The sequence below is a fragment of the Balaenoptera ricei genome, chromosome 7, assembly GCF_028023285.1.
Source record: "Balaenoptera ricei isolate mBalRic1 chromosome 7, mBalRic1.hap2, whole genome shotgun sequence".
Lineage (NCBI taxonomy): Eukaryota > Metazoa > Chordata > Mammalia > Artiodactyla > Balaenopteridae > Balaenoptera > Balaenoptera ricei.
In genome coordinates, this window is record NC_082645.1 from 109737425 (window position 1) to 109762776 (window position 25352).

A 25352-nucleotide genomic window follows, 5' to 3' on the forward strand; every position below is an offset into this window, starting at 1 on the left:
TATATATTTCAGTCCACTAATCTCAAAAGTTTCTGTCCTTTCTCGAAGACAGCAGGAGCACAGCCCCCAGGTTACGATCTAGGCTTAGGGATAGCAAAGACGCTCTTTCTTGTCTACATGCCACTTGCTAAGCCCATCTTACTAGAGTCCTTAGGTGTTGAGGACAAAAATTTCAACTAATAACTTTTAACTCACAACATGGGCAACCTTATGAGAGGAGTGGCTGTGGTCTTGTTAATATAGTTAATAAGATCACTGTCCTAACATTCCTCAAAATCATAAAAGGCATGTTCCTATAGTTCATATCTAATCACACCAGATCCTTCTTGGAACTATCTGATGTTCTGTTTGTCTCCATTGGTATCACATATAATTTAAATCTCTAGAATGTCATTCAAGACTGTCCAATATCTAAAACTAAATCTATGTTGATGATTGCTTCATCGCTGACCCCCAATGTATGAATCCACCAGTCATGGACTTCCTAACTGGATCCTTTCCATGCCTCCGTGTTTGGTTTATACTCTTTCCCCTCCAAAGAAGCTTTCCCCAAACCTCTGACCTCTACCTGCCACACTCAGTCACTCCTTATATATCCACTGAGCACCTGCTATGCAGCTGCCACTGAGTCAGGTACTGTGAAGACTCCAGGCAAGTAAGATATTCAAAGTTTCACCACGCCTACAAATCTTATCAGATTCTTCCAGCTATTAAGAATGTCTGCTTCCTTTGTGCTCTGGTCTTACATTATTTATTGTGCCTTGGACTATAGAAATGTACATATATTCTATATCTCCTCCACTGAATGACAAACCTCTTGGATATTACTTTTTATTCATCCCTGCATTCTTCCAGTACCTTAAAAAGAGGTATATTTATAGATGATTTTTATAAAATTATTTAGCTATCTTGTCACATGTTTGGAAGCCAAGTTTGGCATCTAGAGTTGATGGCAAATTTGTGATATTAGCCAACGTTTCCACTCCACATATTTTGTTCCAAGCACAGTTTGCTCCAGGCAAATTAGGTGTTAAATTAGTTTTCCTTCACAACAGCCCTTTGAGGTAGGTACTATTATTATTTACATTTATACTGATGAGGAAACCGAGACATACAGATATTAAATAACTTGCCACACAACTGATGAGTGGAAAAGCCAGACTGTCAATGCTTATAGTGAATGGATAAGTAGGAATGTTCTGCATCAAGGGTGCTTTCTGGAAAGCTCCAGTCTGAGTCCTTTCTTTGAAACTGAAGGAACCTTGTTGCTTCAGTCTTACTCCAGGTCTGACTCTGGTTGTCAGTGTAACGGACAGGGAATTTATTGAAAAGTCCAGTGAGAAAATTGTGATGGTAGAGGCTTGGTACAAGGCCTGAAATCACTTCTACAATCTGCAGGGATTCACTTTTTGCTATGTTAAGACAGAGACAAAGAGGGTGAACAGGTTTTATTTTAACTCTAGAAATTTTGAAAAGAAATTTTCCTCCTTATTTTCAGTACTGCTTGAGAACTTGTTTCAGTTTCTTAGAAGGGTGTATATGGAGGCTCATTCCAAACAAATCAGCCACATTGTTAGAAGGTGGAGCGCCCTGGAAAAAAAAAATAATGAGTACATCAAAATTACTGAGATATGATAAAGAGCCCTTAGCTAGGATTTAAAACTGGTTTTACCCCTGGCTTTGCCACTTACAAAGCAGGTAATTTTGCACAGGTCCTCCCATGATTCTCACTTTTCTTATCAGGAAATGGAGACAACTATGCCTGTTTTGTAGGATTGTTGGGAAGATTAAATGAGACACTAAACAAGAAAGCATTCGACATCAGAAGATTACTGTCTAAATTGAAGGAACCTTGTTGCTTCAGTCTTACTCCAGGTCTGACTCTGGTTGTCAGTGTAACGGACAGGGAATTTATTGAAAAGTCCAGTGAGAAAATTGTGATGGTAGAGGATTGGTACAAGGCCTGAAATCACTTCTACAATCTTCAGGGATTCAGTTTTTGCTATGTTAAGACAGAGACAGAGAGGGTGAACAGGTTCTATTTTAACTCTAGAAATTTTGAAAGGAGATTTTCCTCCTTATTTTCAGTACTGCTTGAGAACTTGTTTCAGTAAATACAACAATTTTCATCTAAGTTTAAAATACAAATAGATATTTTTGTTCTTTTTTTAACTTGCAAGACTTGGAAATCACAGGCCAGCAGTGACAACATTCAACCTTCTGAGTAAGGATCTTCATAGTGCACTCAAAAATCTCACCAGCAACTTCTTCAACTTCCTTATATTGAACCTGAATCCCTCTAGCTACAACCCCTGTTCCTCTGGCTTGTTTTAGCAGGGAACAGCTGGTCTACAATCTCCATGTAATATCCATTCATGGATTTATTAAATTGTAATGCATATTAGCTGGGTTACATATTCTGAAAGTAGCAGGCTCTTAGCATTACCAGCAGTCATTTTTCAGTTCTGTGCAAAATATACCCCTGGGAGCTCTTAGCAGATGTTTGCTAAAATTATTGAAAGAAACAAGAAATAAGACTTTCCCTAGTTTTGAATCCACAGTGAGTAAACCATTTAAAAATGGCCACAAGGCATCTCCAAATCTGAAAATTAAGAAAGGCACTCTTTTTATGAGTATCCTTGTCCAAGCAAAGTTACATATCACAAGTTAAATCCTAAAAGGTGATGCCATCTTACACAGGAGAACATGTTCCTATTACAGCAGTTATGGCTTATGCATGTTAAAATACTGTTTATTTTTTAATTTTTATTTATTTATTTATTTACTTACTTATGGCTGTGTTGGGTCTTCGTTTCTGTGCGAGGGCTTTCTCTAGTTGCGGCAAGTGGGGGCCACTCTTCATCGTGGTGCGCGGGCCTCTCATTATCGCGGCCTCTCTTGTTGCGGAGCACAGGCTCCAGACGCCCAGGCTCAGTAATTGTGGCTCACGGGCCTACTTGCTCCGCAGCATGTGGGATCCTCCCAGACTAGGGGTCGAACCCGTGTCTCCTGCATTGGCAGGCAGATTCTCAACCACTGCGCCACCAGGGAAGCCCCTAAAATACTGTTTTTAAAACTAAGATTTTATATATTCTTACCTCAAAAGGGCCAAGTAGGATCAGACTTTATGTAACAACCTAAATCAGGAAGCAAAGAAAGAGAGAGCAAGAGGGTGAAAGAGTGAGAACAGGAGTGTAAATGAGAGCAAGAGAGGAAGGGAAGGATGGAGGAACAGAGGGAAAAATGAAAGGAAAAAACATTCATTCCTCTATTCCTAGAAAACATATGGTGATTTTATAGCATTTTATTTGTCTCATTTATTTTCTGTAAGATACTTTGCAAAACTTGTGCCAGGAGAAATCTTGGAAGGAGTAAATCAAAATTAAAGGGGGATACACATAAATATATAAAGCAAATATTAACAGACATAAGTGGAGAAATTGATAATAATACGATAATAGTAGGGGACTTTAACACCCCACTTACATCAATGGACAGATCCTCTAGACAGAAAATCAATAAGGCAACAGTGGTCTTAAATGACAAAATAAACCAGTTGGACTTAGTAGATATCTATAGGACATTCCATCCAAAAACAGCAGAATACACATTCTTTTCAAGTGTGCATGGAATGTTCTCAAGGATAGACCACATGCTAGGCAACAAGTCTCAACAAATTTAAGAGAATAGAAATTATATCAAGCATTTTTTCTGACCACAATGGTATGAAACTAGAACTCAATCACAGAAAGAAAAATGGGAAAAGGACAAACACATGGGGACTAAACATGCTACTAAAAAAGAAAAAAATAGGTCAATGAGGAAATCAGAAAATACTTCAAGACAAATGAAAATGGAAACACAGCTTACCAAAATCTATGGAATGCAGCAAAAACAGAAGGAAGTTTACAGTGATACAGGCCTTCCTCAATAAATACGAAAGAACTCAAATAAACAACCTAACCTACCATCTAAAGGAATTAGAAAAAGAAGAACAAACAAAGCCCAAAGTCAGCAGAAGGGAGGAAATAATAAATATCAGAGAGGAAATAAATAAAATAGAGACCAAAAAAAAAAAAAAAACAGTAGAAAAGGTCAGTAAAACCAAGAGCTGGTTTTTTTGAAAAGATAAACTTTTAGTCAAGCTCACCAAGAAGAAAAGAGGGAAGACCAAATAAACAAATTAAAAAATGAAAGAGTAGAAATAAAAACAATACCACAGACACATGAAAACAATTGTCAGAAAATACGATGAACAATTATATGCCAACAAATTGGTCAACCTAGAAGAAATGGACAAATTTCTAGAAACATAAAATCTGGCAAGACCAAATCAGGGAGAAACAGACAATCTGAATAGACTGATCACAGTACTGAAATTCAATTTGTAATTGAAAAAACTCCCAGCAAACAAAAGTTCAGGACCAGACAGCATCACAGGGGAATTCTACTAAACATATAAAGAAGAGGCAATATCCATCCTTCTAAAACTATTCCAAAAAACTAAAGAGGACAGAACACTCCTAAATTCATTCTTTGAGTCCAACATTACCCTGAAACCAAAACAAGACAAAGACACTACAAAGGAAAAGAATTACAGGCCAATATATTTGATGAATATAGGCAGAAAAATCAACTGAATATTAGCAAACCTAATCCAACAATATATGAAAAGGATCATACACTATGATCAAGTAGGATGTATTCCATGGATGCAAGGATGGTTCAATATTCACAAATCAATCAATGTGATATACCACATTAACAAAAGGAAGGATAAAAATTACATGATCTTCTCAATAGATGCAGAAAAAGCATTTGACAAAATTCAACATCCTTTCACAATAAAATCCCTCATCAAAGTTGGTATGGAGGGAAGATATGTCAACATAATAAAGGTCATTTATGATAATCCCACAGCTAATATCATACTAAATGGTGGAAAGCTGAAAGCCTTTTCTCTAAATTCAAGAACAAAACGAGATGCCCAGTCTTACCATTATTTAATATAGTATTGGAAGTCCTAATCACAGAAAACAGAGAAGGAAAAGAAATAAAATGCATCCAAATTGGAAGGGAAGAAGTAAAATTGTGACTATTTGCAGATGACATGATACTATATATAGAAAACCAACGATTCTCCACCAAAAAGCTTTAGAACTAATAAATGAATTTAGCACAATTGCACAATACAAAATTAATATACAGAAATCTGTTGCTTTTCTATATGCTAAAAATGAACTACCAAAAAGCAAAAAACAATCCTATTTAAAATCACATCAAAAAGAATAAAATACCTAGGGATAAACTTAACCAGGGAGATAAAAGATCTATATCCTCTGAAAACTATAAAACACTGATGAAAGAAATTGAAGATGATACAAAGAAATGGAAAAATATCCCATGCTCTTGGATTGGAAGAATTAATATTGTTAAATTATCCATATTACCCAAAGCAATCTACAGGTTTAATGCAATCCCCATCAAAATGCCCATGATGTTTTTCACAAAACTAGAATAAATAATCTTAAAATTGTTATTGAACCACGAAAGACCCCAATTGTCAAAGCAATCAAGAAAAAAGAATAAAGCTAGAGATATCACACTCCTTGACTGCAGACTACAAAGCTACAGTAATCAAAACAGGATGGTACTGGCACAAAAGTAGACACATATGTCAATGGAACAGAATAGAGAGCCCAGAAATAAACCCATGGTCAGTTAACCTATGACAAAAGAAGCAAAAATATACAGTGGAAAAAAGACTGTCTTTTCAATAAGTATTGCTAGGAAAACTGGACAGCTACATGTAAAAGAATAAGATTAGAATATTTCCTCACACCATATATAAAAATCAACTCCAAATGGATTAAAGACCTAAATGTAAGACCTGAAACCATAAAACTCCTAGAAGAGAACATAGGCAGAACACTCTTTGACATAAACTGCAGCAATATTTTTTTGGATCAGTCTCCTAAGGCCAAAGAAACAAAAACAAAAATAAACAAATGAGATCTAATTGAACTTAAAAGCTTTTGCACAGCAAAGGAAACCATCTACAAAATGAAAAGACAACCTACTGAATGGGAGAAAATATTTGCAAATGATATGACCAATAAGGGGTTAGTATCCAAAATATATGAACAGCTCATACAATTCAATATCAAACAAACCAACAACCTGATTAAAACAAATGAAGGAATATAACAAAATAGAAACTGACTCACAGATGCAGAAAACAAACTACTGGTTACCAGTGGGGAGAGGGAAGGGGAGAGAGGTGAGATGGGGTAAGGGATTAAGAGGTACATAATACTATGTATAAAAGAAATAGGCAACAAGCATATATTGTACAGCACAAGGAAATATAGCCATTATTTTATAATAACTTTATTTATTTATTTATTTTGGCTACACCACGTGGCATGCGGGATCTTAGTTCCCTGACCAGGGATCAAACCTGTGCATTCTGCAGTGGAAGCACGGATTCACTGGACCACCAGGGAAGTCCCTGTAATAACTTTAAATGGCATATAATCTATAAAAATATTGAATCACTCTTTTGTACACCTGAATATAATATAGTAAATCAACTATATTTCAATTTAAAAAATTAACAAGGGATAAAGAAAACAATTTCCTTGGAGAAATACTAAACATTGCAACCTTGCATTGTATTCATAACTGCATGAGTTTCCATTAACAGTAACTAATAATTCTTTTTCTAATTCAGTAGACACAGAAATCAGGAACTTTATGTTATTGTTTCTATGCAAGTGGTCGTTTTCCTCTCTCCACTCCATGATGCTCAAATTCCTTTTTCAAAAATATCCCCGTGAGTGTAAGTCTAAATTCATGCCACAGCAGTTGAGAAAGACTATGGTCTGCAAAATTCTGTGCTTTGCTTACAGTTTAACATGTTTGCTGTTTCTGAAGAGAAGGAAGTTTCCAAATCATGCATAGTTATGAATGAAGCATTTTAGCAAGTAATCCTCAAGGAATAACAAAAGATCAATTCCCATTGTCACCTTACAAAGGAAGAGATTGAGCTTTTAATGCTGTACTCACAGTACATGCATGCCAAAGAAACCCAGAACTGGGACTTTGAGAGCAGGACAGAGACTGGTGGGGCACTTTGTGGAAGTGATCCTCAGATATGTCTATCATTGAATGACACTGTGTACATATGGAGTGCTTTCTTCCTCTCCCTGTGAAGGCACTAATGTCATCACCGAAGACAAATATCACTTGTATGAGAATACTTCTATTGTTCCTTCATAATTATAAGTAATACATAGCTGATCTGGAGATTTTTGAAAGTATAGAAATTGCAAAGAAAAAATTAAAACTCCTTTTAACTCTACTACATCATTGTTCACAGTTTGGTTCATTTTCCTCCTGGAATTTTTTTTTCCTTAAACCACAGAAATTTATTCTCCCCTAGTTCTAAAAGCTAGAAGTCCAAGATCAAGGTGTTGGCAGAGCTGGTTCCTTCTGGAATCTTTTTATACCCAAAATAGTTATTCCTTACTTACAAAATTTGGATTATCCTAAATATGGTACTTTTCACTTAATGTAATGTCATAGCTTCTTCTGTGTCATTAAATGTTGCTCAAAAATTTGAATTGATACATATTATCTCATAGCATAATCATGACAATATTTAACCATCTGTTAAGTATTGCCACACATTGAGTTGGTTCTAATTTTCCAGTGTTATAAATAAATATTCAATAAGCATCCTTGTACATAACTCTTTGCCTCATCTCTGATAATTTTCTTAGGATAAATTCCTGAATATGAATTTACTAAATCAAAGGGAAAACAAGTATTTGGAGGCTTTGTGTCCCAAATTACAAACTACTCTTCTGAAAGAGAAGACCAACTTACAGTCCTACTAGCTGAGCAAAAGGTGTCCATTTCCTGAACCCACAGAAATTACTGTATTCATCTTTGACAGTTTAAGAGTCATGACATGGTACATTGTTGTTAGTTTTACATGCACTTCCTTAACAATCACCATGGTTGAACACCTTAATTCTGTTGATCAAGTATTCCCTTTTCGTGATAAAGCCGAAAGGTTGTTCCCTCAAATCCCCTGGGCAGTTTGTTTACTCATCTCAGGGACCAATGAAAGGAAAGAAGGTGTACGGTTTGCCTCCTCTCCTTGGTAACCCTTTCATTCATAGTACCAGCTTCATTCATGATTTCTCATTATCTATCCAGGAAGTGAGATATTTACTTACAAGTGGTGACTACAGTGAATCATCGAAGTGTGTAAACATTATAAATAGATTCTTGTGGATACTAAGAAAGATGTTTATACGTTTCAAAATATAAGAGAAACCTAAGTCAAGCAGCTGTGAGGAGAGGACTGCATATTCTTATCAGTGTGGCTGATATGGTCAACAATGAGTTTCAAAAATCTAATGTCAGTTTTATACTTGATAGGCATTTTATTATTTTGTGTCCTGGCTATAGTCAACAAGTTCAATAAGAAGAAAAATAACAACAAATAATTATTAACACCCCATGAGCAGAACAGTGTATTTTTTTAAAATCCTAGATTTTAAAAAAAAGAAGAGATTGATGATGCTTTAACGGAATTGTGGAGGGCAAAGAGATTTCAACTACAATAAGGTGCTAGATGTAGTGAGATTACATCTTTGAAAAATCATATTAGTCATTGTGAGGGCTTGAGAAGTGAATTCTTCAACCAACACTCTTCTCCCCTGGAGAAGGGGAGAGAAGGGAGCAGAGGAGACATGATGAGAAGAGAGAAGTGGGTAGATCCTCATCATAAGGACTAACTAGCCTCCTAACTAAAATCAGAAGCCTTTTTACTCCCTTTGGGGTGTGGTCTTTCAATGTGGAAAGAGGGTGGGTGGTCTTCACCACTTTTGCTTTTGGTCTGACTGCTGCCCTCCCCTGAGGCAATGAATGAAGAAGGTTTAGATGGTTGGAATAGAGAAAGGGTAAAAGATGGGGGACAGAAATAAACACTCATAAATATCTATAAAATATCAGTTAATATGGCTGAAAGGAGGTCCCCAAGGTAACAACCATGGGAAAGTCCCAGGGTGGAAAGCAGCTGTGAGCTGTCAAGAGACAACACTCTTGGTAGCTGGGAGAATGGATGCCTCAGTCCTGAAAGGAGAATCTGGGCATTGTCCCCCAGTTCTATTTTAGCTGGTTAGGGCCTTCAACTCACCCCCAGTATAGCTGCAGTGTATGAGAAAAGCACGGGAAAACCTAAATTGACTAAGATATTTTTTCTGCTACTATGGCAGGATAAAGACTCCAGAGAGAATACTATTGATAACTACAGTAATGTTACTTTAACCTCTTTACATTTGGCAAAATACAAACACAACACTACAAAATTCATTTACGTTTATCAAGACCCTACTCATTTATTCAGCAAAGCTACCGAATGCCTTGCCTCCTGTGTCCAAGCTAACTGCAGTCCAAAATACAGAGATGAGTAACAAAAGCCTGACCAAATGGATGTTAGTCTTTTTTTTTTAAGATTTTTTTTTGATGTGGACCATTTTTAAAGGCTTTATTGAATTTGTTACAATATTGCTTCTTTTTTCTTTTTTCTTTTTTTTTTTTATGTTTTGGTTTTTTGACCACGAGGCATGTGGGACCTTAGCTCCCTGACCAGCTCCCACAACCCCTGCATTGGAAGGCGAAGTCTTAATCACTGGAGTGCCAGGGTAGTCCCAAAGTCTTACAGGGGAGATTTGGCAATGAGGGTAGAATGAGATCCCAATTCCCTAAAATGGAATATCTAGTTGGAACTATCTCGTTGGAACAACTATCCAGTCTGAACCATAGCAAGCCTGAGGTTTACCTATGTGACAACTATGTAGGATCACTTTTCACCGTTATAGCCTGGGCCCAGGAATATCAGACTGTCTGAGTTGAAATCTGAACTTCATCACTAGGTACTTATGATAAGTTATTCGACCTTTCTGGGCCAGTTTCTACATGTATCAAATGGGAATTATTATAGTACCTAAATCGTGGAGTTGTTGTAAGGATTCGAATTAGAAAATTCATATAAAGAACTAAGCATTGTGCCTGGCACATAGTAATCATTAAATTAATATCAATCTTCACACATCTGTCTCACCATCACAGAGTTAAAATGTAGTTTGCTTTATTAAAATTCAACGTACACAGTTTTCTATTGTATAAAGCATATGAAATGAGGTGCATCTGGCATACACTTAGATTGGGATACAATCATGAAGAAATATGAGACAGGGTTAATTTTGATATCACCAAATCTGCCATTTGTGAAAACTCATTAATGTAATTTACAAATCAAATTCATAATTATTCAGGTAGAACATTTGCTCTGCTCTCCACTGACCTAAATTTCATGCCACATTCAGTAGTTGTACAATCCAGAATTTAGTAATCATGCATATGGGATGATTTCCCCAATATTTGTTTTTACCTTTAGAATAAGGACTGACGGCTAACACTTTCCATTATATATGTATCTGCATGGGCTTAGCAAGTTTCTTCATCCAGAAAGACTTCTATCACTATGCTTTTCCTACCATGCCAGAAATTCAACAGTTATATGGAAAAAGGAAATCATGTGAAGAAAAGGGGACTTGCCCTCACTCCTCAGGGAAAAGAAAAACTCTCTGCTCTATCCTCCAGGACCTCTTGGCCACAAAGCAGTAATGTACCACCTAGGCTGGGCTTCCTGCTGCTTTTGATATCACTGTGATAAGCTTATCAGGGAAAAAAAATAGCAAAGCAGAAGCAGAGCATCAGCATGTCACATTAATGTGATATTCTTGCTACCTGCACGACCAAGTGGGGAGCGTTGTATGTTACAGTGAGCTTCCTGGTTCCCTGGAGGATGAAAGAATGCCAGTATGATCGCAAACACGCAGCTTGCAGAGGCACTAGCTCACTGCAGCAGACGCTGAGCACCTGCCTGCACTGAGCTGGCAGGAGGACTCACCATATTCTGTGCTGCAAAATCACAGGAAGGGCTGTTTATAAACCTGTGAAAGGAGGAAGCTTCATTCGATGGAAAAGGCTTTAGAGGAAATCCAGCTCCCTGGCACATAATCTGTTTCCTCTGCCTCCACCTTCCTGGGGACCCTGCAGTAAGTAATGCAAAAATGACCATTACATAGTGCGAAACCATTATAGAGAGAGAGATAAAGAGAGAGAGAAGAGGGAAAAAGAGAAGAGGGTAGAGAGTTCTTAGAAGGCAAGGTAAGATAGCCAGTTTACCAGCAGCTTCATTTGGGGGCTGGTAGGTGCATTTCCTCCTAAACTGCTGAATATCTAGACTTGATGTGAAAGTGATCAGATGAATATCCTTAACCCCCATTTCCTTTGCACTCCTTGGGCACTCTGCAGGTTATTTCAAGTGCTTAATAAAACAAACCAATAAGACAAAAGAAAGATCTGTGTTAGATTTCCTAAGAAGCCTTAAAGTCAAACATTAATTGCAAATTCAGATACATAATACAGAACTCAATCACTGTTCCAATCTACAGTCATCACATACCTTGTTGATTTCGTGCAATTTACCAAGATGACTAAGATCTGACATACTCCAGTGTAACTCTTCAGCACGCAGAAAATCTAGTGAAACCACTGGGGAAATTAGTCTTAATAGTAGTGCTTAACTGTAAATCTTCCCATGGCTGGTCACAAATTTAATCTTTGGCTAAACTCTGGTTCCCAGTTTTTCTGTTGTTTTGCATTAAAAGCTTAGGATGCTTCTGAATTATAATCAAAAGCGATCATGGTTTTAAATTAAACTATATTCATACATGCATACACGTACACATACACATAATTCATTTGGCACAAACACCAACAATTAGGTTTTACTCCCAGAAAACTGATAGAGTGAAGATGAGATAGAAAGAAAAAAAAAGAGAGAGAGAAGAGAGTACAAAGAATCTCTCCGAGCATTCTGTGTTTAAATGTTTTCTCCCCATCCCTCTTCTCTAAAGTGTTAAGAATATTTTTTGGAATGCTTTGGCAGGACTCCAAAGATTATCGCCGCCATATTTCAGAATCACACATAGAATTATAATCTCCATTCCAAGCCAAGTGCCAGCCTGAGTCTTAAGAAATGCCTCTTCTTGCTCCCTCCCCCTTTTCCAGAAACTCCTAATGTGGAAGTAGTTGCAGCTTTGAAAGAATCAAACACAATGCTGCACTGCTTTTCTCCTTTTAAATCCCACCCTGACAGTCACCTCTAAGCCAACTGGTTTCACCCACCTCAGCCTCCTCCAAACAGCTTAATCCCAGCCTACAATATTGAACATTCCTGACTCTACATTCCACTGACCCCTAATCCTTTAAATCTCTCCCCCACTCTCCTTTGCCACATTCCTAGGATTTATCAAACTTTTGTAATTCAGGATTAGTTTGCATATTTACCTTGGGTCACTCTGGGATACACCAAACTATTCTGGTGCTAAGTGAGTTGGCATACCCTGAAGAAGTTGAAGGTAAGTAACATATAAATTCAGATACTCAGACACTGTCAAGTACCCTAACTGCTGAATTTAAGGTGCCAGACTTAGCAAATAAAACTACAGGGTAACCAATTAAATTTGAATTTCAGATAAACAATGTCTTTTGCATAAGTATGTCCTTTGCAGTATTTGGGACATACTTATCCCAAAATGTATTTGTTGTTTACCTGACATTCAGATTTATCTGAGCATCCTGTCTTTTATCTGGCAACCTTAGCTGAATCTGGACACGGTGAGGAGGAAGTCAAAGTTTAATTAATCAATAATATTCCAGAAGCAGACCTCAACAAAGTGACAGAGGACCCATGTCCTGCCTCAGAGTTTAGGAAAAGAAAGTCTGGAGCAGAAAGGGCAAGACAAGGCATGCAGCTGCCCTTCCGCTGTCCCATGCCCACGGCCAACATCCTTAATCAAACAAGATACCCCTTTCTGGCTTCAGCACAACCCCTCAGACATCCATTACAAATCAATCAGACTTCGCTCGTGAGATGAAACCTTTTAGCAGTCCCTGGCCTAGACAAGGTGAAGAGTGTGGAAATATGTGGAATTACTCAGGTTTAGTTCCCAGGCAAATCTCAGTGGGTTTTCCTGTATTCTCTGAAAAACAGAAAATAAAATTTAAAAAACAACAACAAAAAGACCATAAAAAGCCATGAAATTGCAGAGTTGTCACTAGATAGCTCATTGGGGCCTTGATAATGAATGATTCTCTAGTGGTAGTTCTGAAAATCTGGATTATAATCCACATTGGGCCTCATTGATAATGCACATTCTTTCTTTGGTTCTTACAGCTGAAAGATGCATAATTCATATACTGTCATTACATACATTCAAAGATTACTTGTTGGCCACCTACTAAATGAATGAGTTAAAGTTATTGAAATGATGTATTTACAAAATTAAGCTCTTGCTTTAGTAGGGTTTACTCTACTAAACTCATAATTAGATGACTCTAATTCAGGGTCCTACACTGCCATGTAATGCAGGCAAGGTTGTGTAAGTCTAATTGAGCACAACTTGTGGAGTGCCTGCAGTTTTCAGGAAGCATACTTGGTTATCGATGTGGTCTTAACTTGGTCATGGTTTCCAAATGCCGTGTACTTACGAATTACTTTTGGCTTAGCTTCTTCATTTACATTGGACTTTGTTGTGGATCATTTGGTTAACCCCAGAGTGTAGAGTGATATATGCTTCCATCAACGGTATTTGAGGACCATAATTTTTCAATCACCAGACTTTAAGTCATGTATACATTGTGATTCAAAGACGAGTCATCTCTACCACTCTGCTAAGGCAAACCACAAAAATTTGCTTATACAGTGACACATTCCCTCTTATTACTATATTCTCTTCCCTCTGTAGAGTGGGAATGGATAGAATAAGTGGGCTGTGGGGTCTTTTGCTCTGCCAATCCACACCATAATCAAAAATAGTTTGAGAAATACTCTTCCAGAACAATGACTCTCAACTGTAATCAGATGGTATTAAATATTAATACACAGAATGATATCACGTGGCCAAATCTTTTTCATAACCAGAAAAATGTCACAGCAAGAAACAATAATTTTATGATACATAAAATTTCAACCAAAAACACATCACTAATGTTTTAAGTTATTAAACTAAACATGGCTCTACTAATTTTTTTCCCATAAATATTTGTTTCCTCTTCCTTTATTCTTTATGTTTACTGGCAAAAGCCAGCTCTTTAAAAAGAAATGTATAGAAAAAAAATCTTTAAATTGACAAACTGTTTTCCATTTAATTTATTTTTCCTACAAACAGGGAAACTACTTCCAATATTCTATTTTAGGGCTATACTACTTTGGTTTCTTTGGGAGCACAAACCAAATAAGTCACAAACTATTAGTGAATTATGAAATCAAAGGAGTAGATGTTGAGCAGATTTTGGGGGAGACTTTGTGTTTTTGTTTGTTTGTTTGGATAGCATAGCATAAAATATACAGCATTAACCTCCTGAAAATTGTTTCTTCAGCTGCATGTGTGCACGCGTGCACGTTTTCTAGGCCACAATGAAAAATGAATTTCTGGCTATGTGAGAACGTCTTGGTTTAAAAATTTGAAAAACATTGCTCTAAAGTATTGCTTCTCAAACTTTACGGCATAAAAATTACCTGGGAATCTTACTAAAATGCAGCTTCTGATTTGGTAGGTCCGGGTTAGGGTATTATTGATACATTTTGCATTTCCGTAAATCCAAAGTGATTCTGATGCTTCGGATCCAGGGGATCACACTTTGGGTCGCAGCAGCCTAGAGCGACAGCCACAATCCACGTTCAGAGGAAGACTAGACCTCTAAGGGCACGGTGAATGAACTCTGTATCCCTGTATTTCCCACTCAGGTTGCTCATGTAGCGTGAGGAGCCTGAAGCCATAGACCCTGGCTAAAGTACAGTAGACCCTCCTATTGGAGGGTTCTGCATCCGACATTCAATGAATCAATTGCGATTGGTTGAATTCTAGGTTGTGGAACCCGCGGATAGGAAGGGTCGATTTACTACACCGTTTTATATAAGGGACTTTAGCATTCGTGGATTTTGATATATGGGGGGAGGGGGGACCAAACCCCTGCCAATACAAGGGACGACTGTAGTTCCTTCTACCAGAGACTGAGCCTGCTTACCTTCCCTTCTCTGCTGTCTCTTCTTCCCACTCCTTCTTGTGTGTGTTATTGAAAAGTTGGGAAAGATTACTGGTCACAAGTCACTGACATGAAACAGGTCAAAATAGGTATGGGATTCAGAGATGCACAGTTGGTGAGAACTCTGGACTAATATCGCTGCAATATCGATTTTCCACCCTGCCATTCACATAATCTATTCACAACACAAATCTGTGTCTTGTTCCTCCCTAAAAGTCTTCAGTGGTTCTTTATTGAGGATTAAGTTTTCTAGTTTTATAGACTTAGGACATACTCTGCTTCCCTCCAGCCTTGTTTTCCTCCAATCCAGTTCCCAGAACCCAACCTGCCTTTTCAGTATGTCTATTTGTTCACGTATGTTCCAGTGTGAAGTCTTCATCTGGTTAACTTCCATTCATCTTTCCAGATACCCAGCTAAAAACTGCATTCTGTTGATCTGGTTCCAAGGGAGATATCACCACCTCCTGGGCGCCATCTTGGAAATTCTAAACCCAGGATTATATGCCTCTCCTAGGTACTCCTGTAATATCCCTACCTCTTCTTATGTGCTGTATGTAATTGTCTACCTCCCTTCACCAGATAGGGTATAGATGAAGCGAAAGGGCTTGCTTTCATTGTCCCACAACCCTAGCACAGGTCCTGGGATGAAAAATAGGATGGAATATTGAGAAGGGGACTTAATGAAAGAGTCAGCACTTTTAATCATTCAGGGAATCAATAAGCCTATTGACCACCATGGAACTCCCTTAAAGCATGATGCAAAAACTGAGAACCCTAGCTTTCTTTTTTGTCTTGTTTTATTGAAACTAAAATTGCTAGAAATATCCTCTAGATAAGCTTCTTCCCTAAATAAGTTACTCTAGATAATGGAAACTTTTATTTTGTTGTAAGGCTTCCAGAAACACAGGGTGAGGTTTACAGGTTTCTCTCCTTTAATTTCTATACCTGGATTTTTTTAAGGTGAGGTGTTCTGATTCATGGAGAGGTATGAATAGAAGTGACCTCACCATGGGTGGGGTCAGTCTTAATCTGATACCTCCCTGCCTTGATCCATTCCCTGATTCTTCTGCCAGGCAAAAGGACTTCTCTGCTCCTCTCCCCTCTAAAAGTCAAAGAAGAGAAAAACACCAAAAAGCTCCATTTTATCAAACTCTGCCAATAACTGCAGGGCATTGGGCTGATTATTAACGGTGTTTTATGAGACTTTCTCATTTTACACCTTCCACAGATGTAGAAAATTATTTTGTATTCATCCAAAAAGAATTAAGGGCATCCAGATAAGTTTCCTAACATGACAGACAAGTCACTCCTAAAGTGAATTTTTATGTCTTGTGTTTAGGCAGAGATTATTTTTCTGGAAATTGATAGGTTGAATACTTTTTATTTCTCTTTCCTTAAAGTGCTTAGAGGTAGCCAAATGTTAATTGAATATTGTGAAGAGACCCTTAATTCAATTAATTGGCTATTTTATGACATGCCACCTGAAACCTACCTTCCAACAAAAGATGAGAGGTTAGTACATTTTCGCTTTGTCTACTAGCAAGTTTTCCTTTTTGTTCCTTGGATTCTTGCAAGTTTACCAACTTTATTTTGCCTTAGGATAAGATTAACTGCCAAGTAGATGTTCATTGTTTTTAAGTCGAAGCTATATTTAGTCAAGTGATGAAAATCCAATCAATCAGTTCCCGTGTTATTCTATAAATACATATGAGGGAGAGTTTGACTTTGTCAAATTCTCAGTAATCATAGAATAGAATTTGTTCTAAATGTCAAAAATGGCTTCAGAAAGATCCCTCAGAGACCCAGTATGTCCCTGTTGAGTATCACTGAGTTCTTAATTTCACAACAAAAAGAGCTAGGAGGAATAAAAATTGAGTAGAAAGAAAAAAAGAGGTTACAACAAAAATTAAAAGCTCCTCAAGTTGTACAATTAAGACATAGGAATAACACACATTGGAAAGACACAGCTTTGTAGTAGTTGGTTTTGCAGAATAAAACTCTAACAACAGGTTTATTTATTATCAGGTTTTGTGGCTATCGTCATCCTTTCTTAAGTAATGTTTCTATGTATATGGAGATAAGTGGCTTCCTGTATTAAAACTGTGCAATTGTTCCCTCAGCTCAGAAGTCCCATTGCCTATATATGAACATGAATTAATATAGCCCAGAATTGTTATTAATGTTGAGTAACATATCTACCCTGGCGAACTATGTACCCCTATTCTTTCTGATACTCAATTGCATATTTGTCCTTATGTCACAAGGGAGAAATTCAAAAGGAATTTGGGACTTTTGCCAAATTCTCTAAATTCTTGAATTCAAACATTTTAAGCAAGATGAAACAGGAAATCCAAAGGGTATCCTCTGAGCAGGAAAACACATCCTAATAAAAGGAATGCAATGAAGCAAGCCTTTATTTCAGGGCACTTTGGTCTGTGAGCAAGGTGGCATGCAGGATTGTTATGAAAATTCCTTCACAAAGCAACTTGAGAGGACTTTGAATATCAGTTTCCATCACATGGCTCAGCAGGGATGTTAGCTGGTCCAGAGAGTAGAACTAAGATGACCTTCTACCAACAGACCTAGGTCAGTGCTATTCAAAGTTTGTTCCAGGCACTGATGCTGGTCTTCCAACTGTTATTACCTGTCCGTAGTGGCAGAAGTATAAAAATTGAAAGAAACTATTTAGAAACTTTTTAGTGAATTGATTTGCCTGATCAGCAGACTTGTGTTTGTGTGTCTTTTCTTTCTTTGGGATTAAAGAATAAAACCTGGTCCTTCACAATAGATACAGTTTGAGAAGCGTTCCTTGAGGCACTTCTAGATTGCAGCCATCCAGGGTGACACTGGGGATGGGCATATCTCTGAAAAAGAACTATTCAGACACAAAATAGATGGTTGCCTCAGGAGTTCCCACTGTTTGAAGTCTTCTTCCCAGAACGAGTAACCCATCAGGAAGGAGAGATACCACCACTACTGCCCAGTAAGCATCAAAAAGAATGTCGAGACTTTTTTTACATTTCATCTTCCAAAAAAAAGAGCATCTTTTACCAAGCCACTCCCTTCCAGCTGAAACTTTCAGGGCCAGATACCAGTTTAGAGCTTTTTTTTTCAGATTGTCTTGAGCCCCTATCTAAGTTGCAGGGCGGCGGGGGGGCGGCGGCAGGGGCTGTCCAGCATCGTTTCCTAGTGAGAAATTATTATGTGAATATTCAGCATCAGTTATGAACTGCTCCCCCTCCAAAACCAAGCCTCCAGAATCCCCCTCCTGGACCACCGATGACTAGTTCCCAAGGAAGTCTTTGCAGCTCCTTTTATTCCAATAACTTTATAAACAATCATGAACAAGATTTTTCCCTTCTTCCCCTCCTGATGCACTCTGTCCAGTAACAAAATCTCCATCCACCAAACAGTGGAAGAATATAGACAAATATTGTACTTAAATGACATTTCCTTCCAGGTATAGAAGATTTACAAATGTCAGAGAATGCATTTGATTCCAGAGAAGGTCAATAGGGAGGGTGATAGAAAAGCAATGAAGAATTACATTCTAAATATGAATATCAGTTTCGAAAAGCGCTCTGTTTCTGAACTTGAATAAGTTCATTTAAACTCCCTGCTAGCATTTTACCACCCAGATTGGAGGGACTAATTCAAAACAGAACTAATCTGAGAACCCCACTGAGGTTAGTGTTTCTAAAATGCTTCACAGTGTATAAAAGGGGGATCTACGTGCCAAATGCTATTACTGTCCACTCCTGCCATGTTTCAAATTGACCTCTAACCTTTGATACAATGGAGTGTGAAACCAGTTTTAAGATGTAGCTAATGCCAAACTGGCTGCAAGGGAAAAATAGGAAAAGTAAGCCTGGCTGAGTTAAGCTCTAGCATACCACAATTTCACAGTCGAACCAAAAGTAGTGCAAATTCAAATTGTAGGGTGTAGAGAACCTCAACTTTGAAGTCAATCCCTTGGGTAGTGGAAAGTGGAGCTTGTTTATATCTGCAAGTTAACCCTTAGGTAGGACAAGATCAGGCAACAGAACTCCAGCTACTGCTAAGAGTGTGTCTCTGTGTCCCCAAACTGCCCCAAACACTGTTGACAGTTTTAAAAAGATTCCAAAGAAACACAACACTCCCCCTTAGTTTTTTTTTTTGGCTTTCAGCTACTTTTCTCTTCCTCTCTGTATCCTTCATTTCATTTCCAAAAGATCCTGGAGAAAACTACTTCTAGGTAATTAGAAATCTGAGAAACGTTTCCATCTAAAAGCCAAAAAAAAAAAATGTTTTTTTATTAAAAAAATAATAACCTGTCAGTTTAAAGGGAGCCATTTTTTAATACAGTGACTCAAATTTCTGTGGCCAAAATCTTCTTTCCTGATCATGACCATTTCCCTATTCAGTTAACGGTATTGAGATTTCCTTCTTTATCACAGCCCTGCTCTAGCTGTTACAGATATAAAAATATGAGAGAGTAACTCCCTGTACTCCCAATTCCTTATAAAGTGCTGCTGAGAAATTACGTGTATTGTGCTCTTTCGGAAGTTGCCTCACTTCTCTTATTAAAGCATCTTCTACATTAATGAGTCATTTACCATTGTCTGGTCAAAGTTAAGGGAAATCAGCAAGGGAAAGATTAGAAAGGCTGAGATAGAATCTGGCAAGGTCAGTGAGACCCGACAGAGAGTTTTATGTGCCTTAAGAGGTCCCAAATGTGTGAAGGAAGGTATAAGAAGGGGTAAGAATAGAGAAAACAGAAGAATATTGAAAATCCAATTTGGGATTACTGGCCCAATCAAAGATAATGGGTAAACCCAAAAGAGCTGAGTTCAGTACCCAAGTCCAGGAGTCCAGGCTGGGCAGAGGGGGAGAGGTCAAATCTAAAATCTGAATACACAGCTAGAATTTTAAGATTCAAATGAGAAAAGGGGAAATTGCACAATTCAGGAGACTTGAAAGCACATCTCAACAACTGGACCAAGACAGCTGCCTGGTCTGAAACACCCTCTAAAACGGTCTAATCTAATGGAAGTGTTCCTCCCGCAGACGGGCAAGGCTCGGTGGGTGCTTGAGCAAAGGTAGAAACCCAGGGGCCCGGAGCATCCTCTCAGGAACCATGTTGTCTTTTCAAAGACAAACATGCTGGTAAATTACTAGTGTTCATGCAGTATAATCATTTGTATAAATAATAATAATGACAATGCATTTAGAACCAAAGAATACGTAGCCAGTAACTGTCAACTTACTCCTTTTTAAGTCTTCTGGGAATCCCAGAGACCACATGTCTTGGTTCTAACATGATTCTGCAGAATGCCCTCATGCAGTCATACATACCTACTCTATACAATGATTCCCAGGCTTGGGATGAGGCTCCTGAGTATTTACCCAAGAAATACCATTTTCAGTTCTGCCAAAATCAGCTAACTTTTGCTAATCCAGTTCAAGAATTCAACTTTTGTCTTTCATTAGGTAAATCTAAAATGAGGGGAGGTTACGGTAACCGGAATAATGCCCCCACCAATGATGTCCACACCTTAATCCCCAGTACTTATGAATATGTCATGTTACATGACAAGGGAGAATAAAGGTTGCAGATGCAATTAAGTTTGCTAACCTTGAGATTATCCTGGATTATCTGGGTGGGCCCAATGTAATCACAAGGGACTTTTAGAAGTGGAAGAAGGAGGCAAAAGAAAAGTCAAAGTCAGAAAAGGAGATGCAATGATGGCAGCTGAGGTCGGGGTGACACAATGTGAGAAGGACCCAACACTCTATTGCTGGCTTTGAAAATGGAAGAGAGCCATGAAGCAAAAAAATGTCAGCAGCCTCTAGAAGCTGGAGAAGGCAAGGAAACAGACGCTCCCCTAAAACCTCCGGAAAGAAACCCAGGCCTGCCAACACCTTGATTTTAGCCTAGTGAGAGCCATGTCAGACTTCTGGTCTGCAAAACTGTAAGACAGTAAATTTATGCTGTTTTAAGCCACAAAACTGTGGTAATATGTTAAACTTCCATAGAAAATTAATAGTAGTAATTTCTAAAATATACCAAATGGTTCTAAACCACCAACCAAGCATTTATATGCAGGGCAGAAGGGGTCTTCCATGCAAAGGGAATATCCCACACTGAAGAGAAGGATTGCAATGGTGTCTTCCCACATGTGTAGGATGACCAGGCCACAAATGCCCTTTTGAGTATAGGGAGTGCATTGCTATATATATATGTAACAGTGTTTTATATATATGTGTATGTGTATATATATATTATATATATATAATATATATATAAAACAGTGAAGAATCTAGGTTGAGAAATCGGACCAAACTAGTTAATAAACACTGCCAACATATGATTATCCTCTTTATTCTGGGGTGTGAATTGCTTGAGGCATAAAATTTTTCTAACCCCTTCTTCTTGTTCTCCACCTCTCAGACATAACAAAGGGGAAATGGAGGATTTTTTTTCAATTCAGGGTCACATCTCTAAGCCTGGCAAGAAGCAAAGAGTTCTAGATGGAAAACGACATTGTTTACTGCTCCCGAAAATCACTCATTACTTTGATCAAAAGATCAGATAATCCAAACTCTTTAAACAGAGAAAAAAGTCTTAATTCCCAATCCTTATAAAAACGTGTACATTAAATGCTACTTTTAATATTGGCTAGTACTATTTCTCAAGCCCTATGTAAAGAAGACAGATTTCCAAATATATCATCCTCTCATTTGCCAGTTTTACTGATGGAAAGGAAAGAGGAGGTGGAAAACGTCATTTCTAATCAGGTATGATGGCGCTCTCACTGCTCTCTATATGCTTTCTACCTATGAGATAAAATTATTTGCAAGATATTTTTCCTAAGGGAATATTGATCAATTCTACCAAACAGAAGTTCTCTTTACATCATATTGTTAAAACTCTTTTCTTCCTAAGAAAGCTGAGAAAGTAGTTGTAGGATATTCATTAAAAAGGAAGATCAAGGTGCCACGCAAGCTGCATAAGGCCCTTTTGTATCCCAGGAGCATCTGGGGAAGCCACATATGTATGTTGCCATATCATTGCATCATCACTTCTCTGAATCTGAGGGGAGGGTTTTGCGCTACATAAATTGTGGTCACAGCGACTAACTGAGCCCACTTCTGTTACATTTGCGGCCAGGAAAAGAATTGTACATAATTATGCATCTTTGTGGACCGTGCGTGGAAACAAATCCTGGAAATAAAACCAACTCTTTTATCAAGTTCTCCAAGCACACATCCATCACATTTACGAGACCTCAAGAGTGTGAATTTGGAAATTCAAGCATGGCGCTTCCCCTGAAATGGTTCCCCAAGGTGTGTGGATCAACAAGAATGGAATCCTTCACAGTGTGACTGGGAGCCAGGAGAGAGAATCTGGGTAGAACATGATGAATGAACGACTGCCTCAGTCACCCAGTACATCTGCAACAACTGCTTTGGCATCCAGCTATGGACTCCACAAAGACTTAATTTAACGGTACGAATACACAACGCGGTGTGTGTGTCTGTGTATGTTTTTAATGACCTCCACACAGGCGACCATTTTATCGTGGCTTCCAGCAGAGAGAGGGAAAAACAAGATTCAACTATAGAAGCTGTCTATATTTAATATTTCTGTTAGTTTTCTGTCTGCCAGTCTGGCAGATTGGCCCAATTGGAAAAACAACATCTATGATTGCTGAAACAGTTCCTGGCTACATTTGGCACCCTTAATCATGGAATGACACAGAAATCCCTGTCTGCAAATCTAAGGCAAAAGAGGCCAGCCTTTGTATATCACCAAGACTTATCTGTTTGTCTTTATTTCAAAGTCCAAATTCTAAGGTCATAACTCAGTTCAATAGCATAGCCTTCCACAACATTTCACAAAAACAATGCAAACTCTATGCAAATCCTTGGGTTAACTGGATGTCATCAGTACCATGGCACTATAAAAAATGAATCTATTTCCTGTTCTCTGTTTTGTTTTGTTTTTCTAGGTCAAGCAAAAAAAAAAAAAAAAAAAGACACCCAAACTTTCATTCACTCCACTCAAACTCTACTTTTAACAGTAATAGAATTAAAATAATTTTTCTATATGTTGATATACAGCAAATGAGAAAAATAAAATTAACATCATGTGCTTTTGGTTACTGTTTGGCCACCAAAATTCCTAAATGTGGTGAAAGAATTTTTCAAAGTACTGAACTTGAAATTGGAAGTGCCAAGTATGAAACTTGGTCCTGACTCTTAGTAGCTGGGTGAGATTTGACAGCTCAGCCCTCTGAGTCACTCAGTCTTACATTATTGGAAGATCAAGTGGGACTCCATGGGAGGGAGTTATTGGTAAAACACAGGGTGCTATTCAAAGGTAACATATTATACGATAAACTGGAGAGAGGACACATGAGTTTGAAAGGTACTACTTAAATCAAAGTTTAACATTGAACAAATCTGTAATTCTTAAGATCAAAAAAAAGGCTGAAAATCCTATTCCTAACTTTTATCAGTAACCATCTGGGCTCTTACTGAGCGAACAAACTGTAATATGTGGTCCCACGTCTAATTAGGTCCTGAAAAATTCAGCAGGATGTGAATGGAAGTTTTGTTTCTATGCAAGAAATCCTGGCAACTAGAACATCTTTTTTTCTCAGCACATCAACATTCCATACCACAAATTACTGGCGTAGACTGCCTCCAGAATCAGCTACCTCACCCTTAACCCTTTGGTTGCCAGTAATGGGGAATACACATTATCAGCAGAGCTGGAGTGGCCCAAGGGATAGGCCCGGGAAAAGACAGATACCATCTTGAGTAAGGCTTTGAATTGGTTATAAGAAGAAAGCATGAGCTTTGAAGTCAGACCATGGTCATTCCAATTTTGGATACACCGTTTTCCTCTTCCCATCTGTAAAGTGGCATAATAATAATCTACAGGATAGTAGTGTGGTTGTGAAGTATCATAAGACGAATTAAGGAGAGTGCCCCAATGCCTAGAAAATACCCAGGAAATGATTGCCTTTCTTATTATCAACTGTGAGTTCATTTTTTGGAATGTTTTAATGTCCACTCAAATTTTCTATGCCTGAAAAACTGTTTTGAAACAAATGCACACATGAAAAAAATATAATATTACCTCATTAATAACATATCTTACATGTTTTTAGAATAAATACATTTTTGTAATAGAAAAGAGTTTCACTCCTCCTCCCCCCAGACAAATTAGCTCAAGTTGAAAAACTTATTCAGTCTAACTTCACTCTCACCTCCTATACCTACTCAGTCTTCAAATCCTGTCAATCTCATCTCCAAAATCCCCCCTGAGAGCCCCCGTACCTGCTCTTGTTCTGCCTCTGCTCTGCTCTGGACCTCATCACCACTCTCTTCCACAGCTTTCTGGTCTCTTAATTTTGTCTCCATGCTTCCAATCTCGTCCTCCTTCCACGCATGCTCTACACTCTCACCCGTTACCTGGGTCAAACCAGTGAACCTGGCCCATGGGTGCTGCGGAGAATAATCTTCTAATTGTGTCTCATTAACCCAAAAGTGCAGATTTCTTACTGTAATATACAGCTTACTTTGCAGACTGACCCCAGGTAACCTTTCAGTCTCACAGCCAGGGACTCCCTCTGAATGACCATTTTGCACCTAATTATACACAGAAGGATGCTCCAATGGGAACTTCACCCCCTTCAACAGACACAAGATGCCATAGAGGGGAGGGTGTGTGGCTGATCTAGGCTAGCAGACAGAAGCAAAGGAAATAACCAACCTGATATATACATGCATAACTGAATCACTTTGCTGTACACCTGAAACTAACACAACATTGTAAATCAACTCTATTTCAATAGAATTTTTTAAAAATTAAAGAAAAAAATAACCAACCTGAGCTTTTTAAACCACTTCCCCCACTTGGAGTAAATAAAAATGGACCTGAGTGTGGAGAGAGGGGATTGTGTGGGATGTCTACACTGGAGAGAGCTGTTGTCATGTAGTCTTACTCCTACCTTTTGAGAGAGGGGCTTGAGGGTCCAGCCTTCTAAATTAGCCCATCAAGGAAGGACTTGTTGTCTCAGGTACTAGGAGGGCTGGTGGCACACTGCTCTTAGCTGTCAGCCCTGTAGGGATTCCCTCAGGTGCAGAGAATAACCTTTCTCAAGATC

At 38.1% G+C, this 25352-nt stretch overlaps 1 long non-coding RNA gene across 1 annotated transcript; it reads right to left on the reverse strand.

Annotated features, from left to right (window-relative positions):
- Positions 1-1433: 1433 nt before the first annotated feature.
- LOC132369274 (uncharacterized) lies at positions 1434-25352 on the reverse strand. The gene is made up of 4 exons (XR_009504318.1): positions 25197-25352; positions 3099-3137; positions 2791-3009; positions 1434-1590 (listed from the first exon to the last, which is right to left on the reverse strand). It is a non-coding gene; the product is annotated as an uncharacterized LOC132369274 (long non-coding RNA).